The sequence below is a fragment of the Bombus huntii genome, chromosome 3 (genome assembly GCF_024542735.1).
Source record: "Bombus huntii isolate Logan2020A chromosome 3, iyBomHunt1.1, whole genome shotgun sequence".
Classification (NCBI taxonomy): Eukaryota; Metazoa; Arthropoda; class Insecta; order Hymenoptera; family Apidae; genus Bombus; species Bombus huntii.
In genome coordinates, this window is record NC_066240.1 from 19334048 (window position 1) to 19350684 (window position 16637).

Here is a 16637-nt window from a genome sequence, read left to right on the forward strand (position 1 = left end):
TCGACTCGTCTTCTCTAATCTACGAGTTAAGAAAGATGGTCTCTGAAGATCTCTTTGTTGGTGAGCTTTTTTCGAGCGAAACAAATGAAATAAACATTTCTTAAAAGTATGAAAAACAATTTTATAACTTTATTCAGGAAGTTGTAACGATAGATTAATAAGAAATTGTGTGTTTAAAAATATAAAAAAATATATATTCCTTCGAGCCGGATTCGAACCAGCGACCTATGGATATCTCTGAATATACATTAACCGCTACAGTCCACCGCTCTACCAACTGAGCTATCGAAGGGATGTGCTGAAACGTGCTTAAATAATGCTATTAATAGTTACGTATTGTATATCAATGATTTTAATTAATTTTTCTGTAAAATATAACGTTAAAAATTATATAATAACGTCAGTTATTACATAATAATACATATATTTCAAAAAACATCGAAATCGTAACGTTTTCCAACAGAATAACATTCGATTAAATTGACTCGACAAAATAATCGTTCCTTTGAGCCACATTTGAAATAACAATCTATGGATACCCTTTTTAACTATTCCACTTACACTCAGATCAACTACAGTTCACCGTTCTATACTAAACGAGTTATTGCAATGGGTTATAACCATTTCTACCCTTCTGAGATTCAGAAGCTTATCTTACATTTTTTAAATAATTTTTTTGCAAAAATATTCCTTCGAGCCGGATTTGAACCAGCGACCTATGGATGTCTCTTTCTTTTCATCGCGAACCAACTACAGTCCACCGCTCTACCAACTGAGCTATCGAAGGGACTGTGTATACCTTTACATTTCCCGTTCATGTTCCGACCAAATTGCTCGAATTGTTTGATCGAAGAAGCTTTGTTTTACAAAAAATATTCCTTCGAGCCGGATTCGAACCAGCGACCTATGGATGTCTCTCTCTTTTCACCGCATTAGTCGAACCCACTACAGTCCACCGCTCTACCAACTGAGCTATCGAAGGGGTTGTATGTACATTTACATTTCCCGTTCATGTTGCGAACAAATTGCTCGAATCGTTTGGTGGAAGAAACTTCATTCTACAAAAAATATTCCTTCGAGCCGGATTCGAACCAGCGACCTATGGATATCTCTCCTCTTCTGGAACGCTTCGACAACTACAGTCCACCGCTCTACCAACTGAGCTATCGAAGGCCTGCAATCATCAGCTTCTCCGTGATACATGACCATTATTCAAACCATTTGCTACCGAAGCGTCAAAGAGAAAGGAACTTCTGAGAGCGTTCGACAAGGTAAAAACCTCTTCGAGCCGGATTTGACCTATGGATGTCTTTTCCAAGATACGAGATCGAATCGTTGCATACTGTTCTATGCTAATACGGTTTATTTTCATTCGAAGATCACACAGAAAGAGCGTGATAGATTCATCTTTGTCGATTTTCTCAATATCATCTGTTTTTAATGATATGCTTTTAACATGCGTTTAAAAAATAGTATGTTCGCACGAGACAGTCGAAAAGCAAAGTAACTGGTTAGTTTTCAATAACTTGTCCAATGATACAATTTATCTAAATGTCCAAAACAGTTTGTAAAAAGCCCAAGGGATAACAAGAGATAATCGAACCTCTTGTAAGTCAAATCGATCGACTTTATTTCTTTTTAATTTTACGATATCATTACACATGCCCGGTTCTTAAGAATCAGATGACTTACTTCTAATAAGATCATCCGAAATCCTTCCATTCATCCAATTCGCGAAACCAAAGAATTACCAAAATTTCTCATATCGATTTTCACGATCAACAAGCGACGAAAAATCGCGATCAAATCACTCGACGGATCGCATTATTCACCGTGGTTGTTGAATATCACGGCGCACGATCGGCACAGCGGGCGGAAATCGGCCGCAGGCCCGTTAACGTCGTTTCTTCGACGCGTTCCGGTGCAGGACGCGTTTAATGAAACTGCGACGACGTAACGCATAATAATAAATCGTGTATTTCGTTACCGGAGTTACGGTATCGTTACGGCTGGCCGAACAAAAATTCCCTCCGTTCGATGCGATTCCCTTCGTCCCGCGGTTTGACGACAAATAAATCGCTCGAAACGGCGGCGATCAACAGCTAGGGGAAAATTCACTCAATGGAAAGTGATTACGCAGATCGACGTTTTCCCCATCTAGAAAACCTGCCTCTCGATTCAGCCGATACTCAATCACGTATATACGTGGATCGTACGTGTGTTTCCATCGTTGACAGCTACGACGATAGCAAACGTTACCATCGTGGTTTCCACTCTACCCGATCGTTTGCGATCATTGTCCCGTCACGGTTGAGTTATTGAATAGGTTTGGAATTGGGAATTCGTAGTGTTTCTATGACAAGTTAATAAATTTCGTGGTACATGAAAATGCGCGACTGGAATTTATGTATTTTGAAATTTAACGCGCCAATGGACTGCTCGGATTTGTCAAACCTGCACAATTCGTAGTTTTCTGAAAATTTGGAAAATGCCTGTTGTGAGATATCGCGCATATCGGTACCTGTTAACCAGCGTACATAATTTAACTAGTTTTTAACGGCTCTGTTTCTACGCGTCCTGTTTTTAAACAAACGACAGTTGTGTTTCAGCACAGCGCTAGTGAAATTACAAATTGTTTTACACCACACGCACAGAATGGACAGTTCACTGTTGCGCATGTTCGAATACTTTCGTGCGCCAGTGTAGTCGCGTACAGATCAATTGAACTCTACTTAACGCTATGTCGTTTTCTTTAAGCATAGACGCATTCACGACCTACGTGTTTTTTCACGCGAACTCGATAAAAGTAGTTGGCATCGAGTTTGCCTTCTGACATGAGGTGAACGAGTTTCACGAGAAGGGAACAGAGGAACCTTCGGTCCAAAATCGTCCGCGGGAACGTCGAAAGTCGTCGACCCCGAGGGAGGGAGCTCATCGTGCGTAAAATCGGAACTGATCCGTGAAACGAAAAATCCTCTGACCCATTTTCAAGTATCGTTCGCTTGAATCGACCGCTCGAATTCACGTTGCATTGTCCTCGAGGTATGCACCACGCCTCTTTGAAACGCGCACGCGCATTCCTCTGCCTCTCTTTGCAACTGCAAGTTCGTCAAACTGAAATAAATGCGATTTAAATAAATAATGGAGTTAAGTTACATATCCACTTGTACATCTTAATGAAATCAATTCGTCGTACATTGTACTTATCAAAAGTATTCGATCTTCACAAGGTGATTGTTAATCTGAGAACGAGTAGTTGCAGGTTTCGGAGGTCTGACTGTACCTTTTTCGATGTTCGAACGAGTCGAATCCCTCGCAAGCAAGCGATTAATCGAATCACGAAAGTCACTGCCACTTCATCGGGTCGTTATAAGGGAAATTCTACAGAATTCTACGCAATAATCATATGAATTTTATTTCACTGTTCGTCCTTATAATTATTCGCGTACGATAGTCGAGAAAGATGAGAAATTTCTAGTAAGTTAATACTTTTGCGAACCACTGTACTTATTTGAATCATGTTGGTTAACTTAAATCCTTCGTCGATCGTTTGATCGATTCTCGATGATGTTTCCGGTACGAAAGTTTCTGGTCGTCCTTAAACGTGGGCAGCCTCGAAGATCGCGTGATCGATCGAATAAGGTCTCGTCCTCGAGATACCTTCACTGTCAGGATCATGGGGACGCGAAAAGAGGGACAAGGCGGCCAGTTGTCTGATTCTAAGCGTCTTTTTGTTTGTCGGTGCATTTCGCTCCCGATGTCGGCGTAATCACGGTGAAAGGAATGGAAGCTGTCGCAGGAAGTGGTGTAATTGCGTTTCTATAGGCGCGATAGAGTATCTCAACTATGCGATACCATAAACGAAACGTTGACCAAGAAGACGTAAACGAAAGGCGAGATATGGAATGACGTTATGACGGTAAAAGCGGCAAATTTACTAAATTTATATACTCACTGATCGACGTAGGTATACATTTACGTAAGATTCTAGCAAAAGGAGCGATCAGATAATTTAAATAAACTTTGTAGAGTCGTTGACGCGTGCGAATTCTCTCCTCGCGTCTATATTTTTATAAACGACTACCTCGAAATTAATCTTTATTATAATAACGTACCAGGGACAGACTGCCCATTTGAAGGGACTTTAGGAATTTAATTAATGAACTAAAAATAGAAGGCCGGTGATTTCGGTAATCTCCCGGAAATATTTAAGCCTTAGTCCGCCTCTTCATCGTATCAATAACGTGTCGATAATTTGTAATATTAAACGTATAATTAATTGTTTGTTTGCTTGCGATGGACGTACGTGGAAACTACGTTAGTAAAATTGGAATTCTTGGCATTGAGATGTATTTTTGTACGTTCATATTTGTTAATTCGATACGTAGGTATTCTTCGATTCTAGAGAGAAAAGAAAGGGAAATGATTTCTTGATTCTACGTTCGAAGAAGTAGCAGAAAGATCGAGAGTGTCACTTTCAACTTTCAACTCTTCTCCGTAATAGCCCGTCCTTTCCGTGGCGAGTATCTTTTTATATTCTTTCCTCCTGCACGCTGTCGAAGATGTAACGGGATACCCACGTGCGTTGCGACACTATCGCGTCATTATCCGTAGAGGAATCTCAGTCCCTACACGAAACGCATAATTTTCTAATTCCAAAAAATTGGATAACCGATCGGAAGGTGGGTTGTGCAATTTCGAGAATCGTTTATTGGCGTGAAAGTTTTTAAATGAAAGTGCTGGCGAATTAACCCGCCGCATCTTACCTTTTCTATTATATTATCATTTATATGGTATTTATGTAATTAATATATAATGCCAATAAAGATTGAGATATAAAATAAGAAAAAGGATTGAGAGATTTTTGAAGGAATAATCTCGTTATCGGGAGACCGCGTGACTCGGATTTATTATCACTTTCACTGAGTGCACGAAGTATAACCTCGTTGATAGCGAAGAAGACAAGGCGGAGGAGGCACGCGCACACCAAAAATTATCGCACGTATGTACGTAATTATAGCAGATTAATTATGCGACCTCGGACGAAGCTTTCACTGAAAACTGACTGGTTTCGTGTGTGTTTTTTTCCTTGTCTTTCAATATATCGATTCTTTCTACTTAAACGTGCTTGGCGTTCTTTCTAGTATTTTGAAGATTGTATTTGAAAAGCCTTGAACTTTAGAATCAAATCATCTGAATTGCAGACGCAGACGTGGAATCTTCGATCGAATGTTGAATCGAGTCGAGACGAGACGAGACCGTCTAAAAATTTCTTCTCCGAATATATCGACCTGTCGAAACTGTCAGAATATTTCTTACATCGCTGCGAGAACAACGTTCACTCGTCGATATTATTTACAAATCGTATAGCCCGAAGCAAATAGAGGAAAAGCAAATAGAAGGATACTTCAACTCGTTGCAAGACGTAAGTACTTACGTATCTCCTGTACGGCCGTTTATCACGGTATTCGGTTTGCAAAAAGTCGTTTAAATGCGGATAAACAAGATACGCGTCGGTGCAACAAACTTTTGCACAGAATCTTTTAACACACAAAAATATAGGGCAGTTCTTTATCTTATGAACTTGACGTTACAGTTCTCATAATTTACGATTTCACGTCGAACGATAGGATGTGTCCTAATACTTACGAATGGAAGCTTACAAGCGTATTACAGGCGAATGGTTCTAAAAATAGATTAAATCGACTGGTTTCTATTCATTCTCAATTTCACCGTCGCACACATTTCCGATTAAAAAATGACCTTATGAACGAGTCGATCACCCTCTCCCTTCTCGAAGAAGCTCTACTCTACATTGAAAAAGTAATGTTCCGCACGGAAAGCGATTTATCATCGGTTTGCCTGCAAAATCCGAAAGAGCAGCACAGCTCGCGAGATCGCGGTGTTTACGAGAATCCTTGTGACTGGCCAGTGGGGGCAGTGTGTAACGGAACACGTTGCAAAACCGTGGTCGTTCCGTAATGCGGGGTCATTCTCATGTTTAATGCACGCGAGTGGATCCGTAGACGGATAATGCTGCGACGACGCGCGTATCCAGCCGCCTCGGTTTTGGATTACGTGACGTTTGACAGCGAAAGTTAACCGTGGTTGGCCCCAGGCTGCCGTGCAACACGAAAACGTTCGTTTCTCGACCTCTCCGCGGGATGAACCAGCCGGATGAATCGGGAATATTAAACGACCACCGTTCCTGCCTTCGGCAGATGCTCTTGCAATCTTGAATCGCTTTATTTCCTACATTTATCGCAGAGTTTATGTATCGTTGATATTAATTTAATGATCAATTAACGTTAGAACCGTCGATTCGTGCATTTAAACATATACATATATCGGATGTTTCAGGATCGAACGATTGCTCAAGTTAAATGGAAAACCGACTTTACATTTTTGGCTACCTTTTCTTTACCTTGAAGACGAACAGCGTAATCGAATGTTCCCATTTGGGTGCCCCACCCTGTACAACCAGCATTGCGTAACGTCGATGACGCTGCAGGTTAACAGTATGCTAATTTTGAAAGATTACGTTTCTACAAATAAGAACCGATTATCGACTGTGATTTCATTATACCTTGATAACTTTCTTCTACGCGACTCAACGATCTTATGCGTTTCAGCCATAACGAAACGAATACAACTTGATTTAAACAGGCGAATAAATAAATACACGTAAAGATCAGTCGGCTTATAAACTTCATCGTTACGAGCATGCTCTGAATAACGTTGTATCGTTGTAATCGTTACTGCTCCATAGAATAGAACGAGATAGTTGTATCGAAACAGAGAGAGAGAGAGGGAGAGAGAGAGAGAGACAGGGGGGCGTAATTGGCTTGGATACAAAGCAATATCCGAGAGAGAGTTTCGCTACTACTGTTTGAAATGCAAATAAACTTTGTCGATAGTAGGAGAGAGAAAGAGAGAGATAAAGAGATTTTTTGACTGCTAATCGATAATTGCGAATATGTATAAAGGTAAAAGTTTGCGTCGAGTTTCGTTCTCTGTTTGAACACACAAAGCGAGACTCGTTTTCGAGAGGAACCAGCGGCTGTTCGTTGCGTTGAAATTTGCAATCATTATCCTTTCGGGTTTATTTAAAGGAGAGTCGAGTCAAGACTTGCATCGATCCACGCGTTATGTCTCCATTGCCGTCGACCTTCCTCCCTCCGATACATACGATTTCAATTTTTGGAATAAATAATCAAGGTGATGACGACCTTGGACAATCGCATCGCACACTAAAGCGCGTACCTTGAGCTCGATTACATTCGAATCAATGCCATCGATAATTTTATAGAAAAAAACGATAAAAACGATGAAATAGGAAAACGTTCTATTGTTCCTTCTGTCGAGTACATTTACAAAAATTGGCTGTCTAATATGAGCGATAGATAGAACCTTCTTGCGTATAATAATTTATCAACTAGTAATAGGTATGCGCGTGGAACTTTGCAAGTAGACGTAGCATAGAGGAGACCGTTAACGAAGAGGCCAAGAACAATGACACAAGGAAATGACAAAAACACAAGACAAAAATAAAAAAGTTCCATCTGCAATTTATTGGTACATGTAGTTTAAACGAGAGAAATAATCGCGAAATACTCTTCCAAAGCAAATTGAGAAACCGTGATGCGTAAATTGGCATAAACGAAATCGGCTCGTAAAATTGTCAGTGGATGATCATCTCGAAAAGAATCTGTAAGGTCCGGTGGAAGCTGTTTTTGGCGTTTAAAGTCGTTTGTCAAGGGCAAGGTCGACTTTCCTGGGTTCAGTCTACGCGAGCACGATCGTTGCGAGACAAATGGGCGTGTGCACGTGGTTCTGCAACGATCTCTCGATGCTCGCTCTGGACGATCGCGATCGTGGTCCGCGGACGAGCCGAGTGAAAGTGACAAGAACAAGGTCGTTCGCGTTACAAAATCGAGAATTTCTCGAAAACGGCTCGGCGCCGACGAGGAAAAACACGTTACGCAAGCATCGCGGAATGAAAACCGCTAATACGGTAAAGTGCTCGTTATTGAAACGATCCGGTTGTTAGAGACTACGCGCCCGATTAGCTACAATTAACAGAGAAAGTAACGACAAACAAACGCGTATCACGTCTGTTGTTTGTACCTTCGATGTGTCGTTGCAAGTTGACATCGACACAGGGGCGATTTTACGAAGATCAGAAAAGTGTAACCTTTTTAAATCTATTGGGTTGTCCGAAAAGTGTCTCTCATTTTATGAGGAAGTAATAGACGCACAACGTTTTCTGTTTTATATTATTTCGTCGAATTGCGTACGATCCATTTTGTTCCGTTGAGATAAACACCGCGACATTTCACAGACTTGGTGTCACGTTTATACGAAGGTGCACTATTGTAAAACACACGTTTGCGAAAGAGAGATACTTTATTTAAGATGGTATATTTAATTAACGTTAACTTGTATTTAACTAATATTACGATTACCGACAGACAAGCTATAAAATTCGTAGCAGGGAAATTATGAAAAAATACTTGATTTCGCTCGTACGATTAATGTTCGCTGAGAACGCGCTGAATATTAAAATCGCGTCGAAGAAAACGAGCAGAGTCCTTTTACCTACGAAAGGTTCGAAATTCCTTTAATTACGAGACGATTCGGATGATGCTACTAGGTTCTAGAGCGTGTCATTGAGTTTCTCCCGGATTTCCACGTGACATCGCACAACATTTCTTGGCGAAAGCGTGGAAAACAAATATACATAGAGTATGTACTTTCGTGCAATGTGCTGCTTCTATTACACCATGACCGTGATTCAACCAACTTTGCATAATTATACGTTTATCCATCGTGCGGAATTATCTCAACAGCTAATCGACACAGGATCGGAATATCGGTTGGAGAATTCGAAATCGACGCGAGATTATATCGAGGTAAGGGAAATGTTTGGGGTAGGGGTGCGAATAGAGTCACGAGGCGAACATCCTCGAGTTAAACGACTTTGACGAAGGGTCGTTAGTCGAACATGAGCTCTCGCCCTGACTGCACGTTGGAAACCCAAATTGGCACGCGATCGCCTCGATCGATACGCAAAATTTCGTGCTTCGTTAATATCCACTGAAATCTAATTAGTTTCAGTTTACCTTAATAAATAGATAGCGTTTAATCGTAACGAATTACCCTGGCAAATTATATTTTAATTTTATTCAAACGTAAAAGCTGAGAGTAATAATTTAAACATTTCATTCGACGGTTTTTCAGGGATGAAAGCTTCTACTTGCTTTAAAACGTTCAATCCGTTTGAACGTAAGAGAATGCACGCGTATGACGTGTCTGAGTAAAATAGTATGCGTTTGGTGTCGTGTAACGTGTGAATAATATGCTTACCGCGGAGAAAGGTGCAAGAGCAATGTGAAACCTCCGGTGAGGGTTTCCGGGATGTCTTCGATTATGGCCGTGATTCGATATTCGGCAATCTGTGGACGATATTCGAAAGATATTCGACTAGAGCATCGTTTCGTCCAAAATAATACGATAAGTATACCGTCGTTTCTTTCTAGTCGTCTTATTATTCCTAAGGAGTTGGAAGAAACTTGTGCTTTTATTCTGCACGTAATCGTAATAACCGTTTCTGGTGTTTAACGGGTTGCGTTTCAATTGAAAATTGAAACTTGATAAAGACGAGTTAACATCACAAAAAAATAGATAAAGGAAAAAGAATCCTTAAATAGAAAAATTATTCCGTCTAAGAGATCGATAATCTAAGTGCCAAGATCAATTCGATCGACAAACTCGATTAAACGATATTAAACAAATATTTAAAAAATATCCAGGATTAACCATGACGATTTCATCTTCGTTTCTTAACCTTTAAATCGCAGAATATTTTAAAATCTTGTTCAAATATCGTATAAAAAACAATGTCGACGAAAAGCAGTTTCTCTTCGTAAATCGTCCCAGCTAGTCGTCAGACATTTTTTAATAGACAAAAACTAACATTTCGAGGAACGAGAAAACGTCATCGCAAATGTTCCATTAGGGAATACCAAACTAGTGATCGCATACAGCGATGAACGAAAATAAATATTTTTTTGTCAAATCTCATATAAAGTTGGGAAATATATAATTTTTTTTGTTCAATTATTTATGAAGTAAGATTATCGAGATTAAAATTTAAATATATCGTAAATCATTATCATCGATCGGTTATTTTCTTGCATATCGTGATCATTCCTCGAACTTTTCGAATCGTCCGATACTTTTATTCGTCGCTGTATAAAGCCAACCGGAAATACAACAGAATTTTAAGTAGATTACGTGAGCGATAGGCCAGACACTAACAGTTAGTTCCTCGAAATGATTTGTTTTGTACCACTAGCGTCGAAACAACTGTCGTTGAAACGACTGTGATCGTTGGAATCGTGGTAAATTAATCGAAATGAACGTCATGTCGACGAATAACACCGGCAAAACAGGAACACATCGTGCGAGGACTCGTGAAATTGTTCGTTTTCGAGTGACCGTGACTTTAAAAGTACTTTTCCTTTGTCTTGGCTCGCGACACGTTTTATGGAGATCCAGCGTGCTACACGTGCCTCGAATTAAACATTCTCGTCGCTCGAAGCGAAAACAAAATGGTCGTAGAACTCTGCTTCTATCGAGCAATATGTATCGAGCCTATTTTACAAAGAAAAGGTATTCTAGTTGCAAACGTGACGTCGCGCGAAACACGACTATCGGCGTCACGTCGATCTCGATCGTGCTATCGAAGCATGGAATTCTTCGAACTCGACAAAGGCTCGAGATATCGCGATATGCGCTGGTAAAAATGTTACACGATTTATTAACGCATACTGGTTTAGATTCTGCATTATTGTAGGATATGCCACATTGGAAAACATGAATTAAAGAACCTTATATTTAGGTGACTTGTGTAAGTTTGTAAGGATTTACAAAATACGTATATGTACGAATTAGTGACAAAGGAACCACCATATTATGATATAAATATTGAGATATGTATAATTTTGTGTGCTATACTAGATTAGTCGTGTAGTAGTATGGAAGTACGTGTGTGCATAGCGTCTCGAAAAACAGATGAATGCAACTGTTCCGTTAGCGGTGTGGTATGGAAAATGGTGAGACAAAGAGAGTGCTGAGCAGCAAATCATTTATTAAATAAATCTAAAACTTTTTTAATATAAATTCTAAGTGTAATCGTAGTGTTCCTTTACTTTTATTTCAACGATTAAGATCCACGATTCTCGACAATAAACTTACATAATTATTTATACAAATTCTTGGTATAATATAGCAGGCATAAAAGTTTCAGAGTACGGTTCGTCGATTTGCCTCTCAGTTTCGAATATCATCGTCGCAATTAAATGCTATGACTTTTCTATCGGCTTAGAGAAACTTACTTCATTTGATTTGTAGCTCAGAAATTGATTACTCGGAAAATAAAAGAGGCTTTTAAATTCTTAATCGATATACCAATTAGATATCAGATGTTAAATTTTAATTCCATTTAAACAATAAATCCATTTCGTTGTAATAGATATATTTTACGATACGTAGCTACGATAATATGCAACAGAGAATAGCCGACAGAAGTTTCTTTGGCGCGATTCTTACGTTAGAACAGACTAGGAGAGATCGTTTCTTCATGTTCACGGTGATTCTATGAAAGGCAATCGAAAGAGAAATTCTGCTCGGGCTAGCACACGCGTCGACTGACCTGTTCGTAGATCAGAAGGAAGGTGGTTTACCTTGCAGGAACAGCCTTCCGTTATTACTCGTAATAGACGCCACGGCCAGCTTGATATCGATTCGCCATCGATTCACGCTTTCCTCTAATAGATCGCCTGTATCGCTAATCGACGTGAGTTGTTCGGTCATCGGACAATGCGGACAAAGACTCGTACCTTTTCCATCTTTTCCGATTACTCGTTACGGATTTACCTAAGAAAATTTGCAAATCGATACAAAACAGAAAGAAAGAAATACGAAACGGAATGTAGAGGACTTATAAACGTAGCAAACAGAGTCGCGAGAAGACGTATAATTATTAGCTGACCTTTAAATCGTAGTCTTCTAAGAAATGTCATCAGAAATTTTGTCGAGTTAACATTCTCACGATGCTAATTCAACGCGAGAACGACAATTAAACGTGATAATGTCTCGCAATCGTGGAGAAGCAGCGGTTTACTCTCTACGAGAATAACTTTCCATTCTTCTCAGCTTCTTTTTTCTCTTTCGCAGAAGCTCAGCTTCTTACATAGCTTGACGTAGGTAGCTGCTGCAAGGTAAACCACCTTTCTTCTTTCCAACGGGGATGACCGCTCTATAATCTACGCTTAGCTGAAACCGGGGTAACTGAGAATTTGTTGTCAGTAGACTGCGGATCTTCGTTCCACGTCTCGACAAACAACACTCGCGACGATCCATCGATTAGCTCGATAATTCAGTCCCAAAATTAGCCTACTTTCTCGAATGGAATGTTTTATACACATGCAAAAAGGGACGACGTTATCGGTGTTAACGACATCGAGGCGAGTGCCCCACATCAAATACGAGGCCCGACAACAGGAGTATCAGCAAAGGTGGAACGATGGACGATGACCCGTCCACGGTCAAGGTGAAAATCACGTCGTCGGTGGTGTGTGTCGATCATACGAAACAGTCTTCTTCCGGCGCGTGATCGGCATCGAGTCTCTTCCTTTCTTTGATCTACGATTCATCATCTAACCCATATAAATAACATTGTATCTTCTGCGAAAAGTTTCTTCTTTCGATTCGTTTCCTTTAAGGGAGTGAAAAAGAGTCGCGTGTTACGTAGGAATACCTTTTTAACTCTTCGTGTCATTATTCAGCTCTCTTAATACGATTTTTGGCCACGGTATTCTCTAATATAGTATCACGGATGTTCTATTTGAGAAAAGGAGAAAAATGTTGAAACTTGTTAAAACCGAAGGCAAGCAGGTACGTTGCTGAAATTAATTAGGCAATCGTTTTTCATAATCATATTGATTTCAATGCCCACTTCTTGTATGTGTGTTGCGATGAATATCTCGAAGCAAAAATTTATTATGGTATAGCAAATCGTGCATTGGCTCGCGAAAGTATGTGTTTGAACAGTTACCGTACACTTTTATGCCCATATTACGCGTGTTATATAAAACATCTAGCAGTTACATTAGCGCTGTTATTTTTCTTAAGAGGAAACACGTTACTAGAATACGCTGAATCTTTTCCTTCGTTGAATCAAGAATGAAATCGGAATATAAAAATTGGAAGAGCGTAGCAGGTTTAAAATTCTGCTTGAACCTGCAGTCGAATTCGAAACTTCGGCAACCTGCAGCTAACTTTGAAATTTCCTTTCGAAAAGACATTTTATCCGTGATTTACCATTCGTCACGAGTTCGATCGAGGCAATTACAGTGACTTGACGCGAATTTTGCGTCACATCGTTGGATGAAACAACAGTTAGGAGGGCGTTGAATTACGAGGGGACGAGGCGGATTATAAGGTTCATAAGCCATAAATGGGAGTCGCAGCAGGGACGGACAAAGGCCGATCGAAAGGTAGACACGGGGCGTGCCAGAAAAACGGAGGACTACGTTGCATTCCCGATGCAGCTAAGTAGGCGCGTATAATTATGCGCATCTCGTATTTCGAAACTTTGCCTTCTCCTCGCGCTTCTCTTCTTTTGCGCACCCTGTGCCACCGGCTCGGTTGACTCGACTTTCCCATTCGCGACCAAGCCACGACAAAAAGAAAGCCTTTGCAACTGTCCATACCATTTTTCTCTCTCTCTCTAAAAAAAATAATCAAACTTTAGTTTCCTAAGATGCTTTGAACTTGCAAATAGCAATTTTAATCAAGCATCACAGTGTCGCACGCTCAAGAAAACTACACGCTCGGAAACGGTAATAGGATAGACTAAACATCCTGCGTGCCACAGCTATCGAACAATAACCAGATACTGACGGAATAGCCGCCTCTGATGTACACCCGATGATAACCCCTGCAGAGGGACTAAAAGCTCAGTATAAAAACCCTCGCAAATTAGCGCTCGACGTCTTTTTCTGCTGTAACACTTTGAACCGTCACTCAGTTGGATTCGCATAATAAATTCTATTACCATATATAAAGTTCAATTTCTTCACCTTAATCGTGAAACGTTCGAACTGCGACGCGAGGAGATCACCGGTGATCTGTCATTTTCGCGATTTCTTGTGTCTCCTACGCGACAACAGCATAGCGCTTTTCATCTTTACGCAGTTAGAAAATTTTCAAATGGAAATACTGGAGTACATATTGTATTTCATTCTATTTTTCTTCGATAAGGATACGAAGTGACTGTCGATGTTAAGAAGGGATACTACTCGAAATGAATCGACAATGGTATTTTTACTTTGTCATATTTTCCTGTCAGACAACACTGCGAAGTAATTGCGATTGGAATTAAAAGGAAGTATCATTGAAACGAATGACACGCGTAAATGAAAATATTGAAATACTTTCGCTGAAATAATTCAATTGTTTTATTTTATTTTCATTTCGTCCCCCTTTTTGTTACAGCGTGAAGCTATTATTACGAATAAGTTTTAGGTGAATGTGAAAATTGGAGAGAAATTGATGAAATAGCAGGGAGTAATAAAGTTTGAGGAAGTTTTGGACGGTTTCGGAATTGTTTCAAGCAGAGGTTGCGTTCGAATGATTCTATAAATATTCAGGGGGTCATCTATAAATCAAAATTCGACGCGCTTTCTATTTGAACGAAAGAGAAGAATCGCTGCTTTAAAACGAACGTGGTGTTTACAGCGACGAATATTTCTTTGGGAGAAAGTTCAACGATTCACGCAATTCGATTTCTGCTTTTATTTGTTCCTTCTCTCTCGAGCTTCGAATATTCAAAGCTTCGAAACAAGTCAAAGACAAGTCTCATAATGCACGATAAAATATTTCATCAAACTAAAATCGAAATTTTCAATAGCAATTTCCACGATTAAATAAAATTAATTTTCAACTTTCCTGAAGCTCAGAGGAAAGAAGCTTTGAAATCAGCGATATTTAGAAAAAAAAGTATCTATTTTAATATTCCCTCGGAGCTCGTACAAAGGAAACTTCCAAGTCATCAAAACACGACCTATCATCGATGAAGTCTACTCATCGTGATTTATAACTTGTCTCCATTGTTAAAGGTTCTATGGATCATCGAAGAAAAAAGGTAAGCAGCTTTTTCTTGCGTAGAAAAAATGTTCGATAAGAATCTCGACTCTGAACGATTGCTTGTTCAAAACCATTCAAGATAGCGTTAAACGACACAGTTTGATGCGGATGGATCGATGATCCAGGGATGTGCACGCTAATCGAAGTCAGCTGCGCGTTCCTCGAGCCGGCGACGATCTCCAGAAGGCACGAGGATGGTTCAAGGAGAGGTTGCGATTGTAGAAAGCATGAAGGAAGAAGAAAAGAGCAAGAGAAAAAGGTCTGTGGGTCACTGTGCTATTCGATTACGTAACCGAATAACCTTCAGCGTTCGATTCTCGCGTATAAAACTTATTTCATACGTTTTCCCCTCGATCGATCGTGATTAGTCTCTGCGAAACGAGCCTTCTAAAATTAGCTTGTTTGTCGGTTCATTAGAATCACTGGTATATTGAATTTATCGATATGTTATTATATTTACAAAGATAACCATTTTAATATAGTTGACAGTTGGTCGATGTTCTAAATAACCCATTTGGATATCTATGTCAAGAAATTCTGGCAGCAATGCTGTCGTTTGAAGCAATAACTCAAAACTGTAAGCCACTCGTGTCTAAAATTTATCTGAAAATTTATTTCATTAGCATAATGTACTAGAACATTTTAAAAACTACTCGGCGTTGGGGTATCTTCGATCATAAAGAAACGTTTCTCTAATTTTTTCCAACACGATCGTTCGATAAATAAAATCACGAAATAACCCTAGAGATTGTACTTCTGCGATAATAGGAATAGCGTGGACATTTGTAGTTAAGAGATAAGGGTTGATGGGTGAAAGGATCAAAGAAACGAAAAAAAGAAAGTGGAGAGATAAATGATCGCGAAGAATGTTTCTTTTTATTCCTTTCCAACGTCTTCGTGAAAGATTGAAAGTAACGCATAACAAAACTTTAATTCTATAAATCATCATCGTACAGAACCACGAGCTTATCCACCGACAAACAACAATTGATCAATCAACGACTGACAGTTGTCAGACAGAAAAGTGAAAAAGGCGAATCAAACATCGAAGATGAAAAGTCAAGCGAGTAGCCGAAGGATCAAGGTTCCAAGCAACACTTTCTCGACCATTATTTTTGCAACTGCATAGGTTAGTGGGAAAAGACTGGAGAAAATAGGAAAAGAAAAAATACAGGAGGATAAAAAGGAGAAGAAAATAAAGAGACGGCGTGCATAGGATCGTGAACTACGAAAACTGGTTTTCCCAGACTCCCTGTATTCATTGTACGGGTGAACGTGTGCCCCCGTTGGCATCCCAGCGTGTGCATCTCGTCAAGGACTCGGAGCTTAGAACGCGTTTAGAAATGCCGTGGATAACGCTGTTGGGGAACAGCAATCGCTATCTACCGTAAGCCTTGCAATTTGTAATAATTTGTAACTTGCCG

At 39.8% G+C, this 16637-nt stretch overlaps 4 non-coding genes across 4 annotated transcripts; all 4 read right to left on the reverse strand.

Annotated features, from left to right (window-relative positions):
* Window positions 1–197: 197 nt before the first annotated feature.
* On the reverse strand, window positions 198–292 carry Trnay-gua (transfer RNA tyrosine (anticodon GUA)). The gene is made up of 2 exons: window positions 256–292; window positions 198–233 (listed from the first exon to the last, which is right to left on the reverse strand). It is a non-coding gene; the product is annotated as a tRNA-Tyr (tRNA).
* A 396-nt stretch (window positions 293–688) lies between these two features.
* On the reverse strand, window positions 689–787 carry Trnay-gua (transfer RNA tyrosine (anticodon GUA)). The gene is made up of 2 exons: window positions 751–787; window positions 689–724 (listed from the first exon to the last, which is right to left on the reverse strand). It is a non-coding gene; the product is annotated as a tRNA-Tyr (tRNA).
* Window positions 788–876: 89 nt separating this feature from the next.
* Window positions 877–982, reverse strand: Trnay-gua (transfer RNA tyrosine (anticodon GUA)). Its single transcript has 2 exons — window positions 946–982; window positions 877–912 (listed from the first exon to the last, which is right to left on the reverse strand). It is a non-coding gene; the product is annotated as a tRNA-Tyr (tRNA).
* An 89-nt stretch (window positions 983–1071) lies between these two features.
* Window positions 1072–1173, reverse strand: Trnay-gua (transfer RNA tyrosine (anticodon GUA)). The gene is made up of 2 exons: window positions 1137–1173; window positions 1072–1107 (listed from the first exon to the last, which is right to left on the reverse strand). It is a non-coding gene; the product is annotated as a tRNA-Tyr (tRNA).
* Between the last annotated feature and the right edge of the window lie 15464 nt (window positions 1174–16637).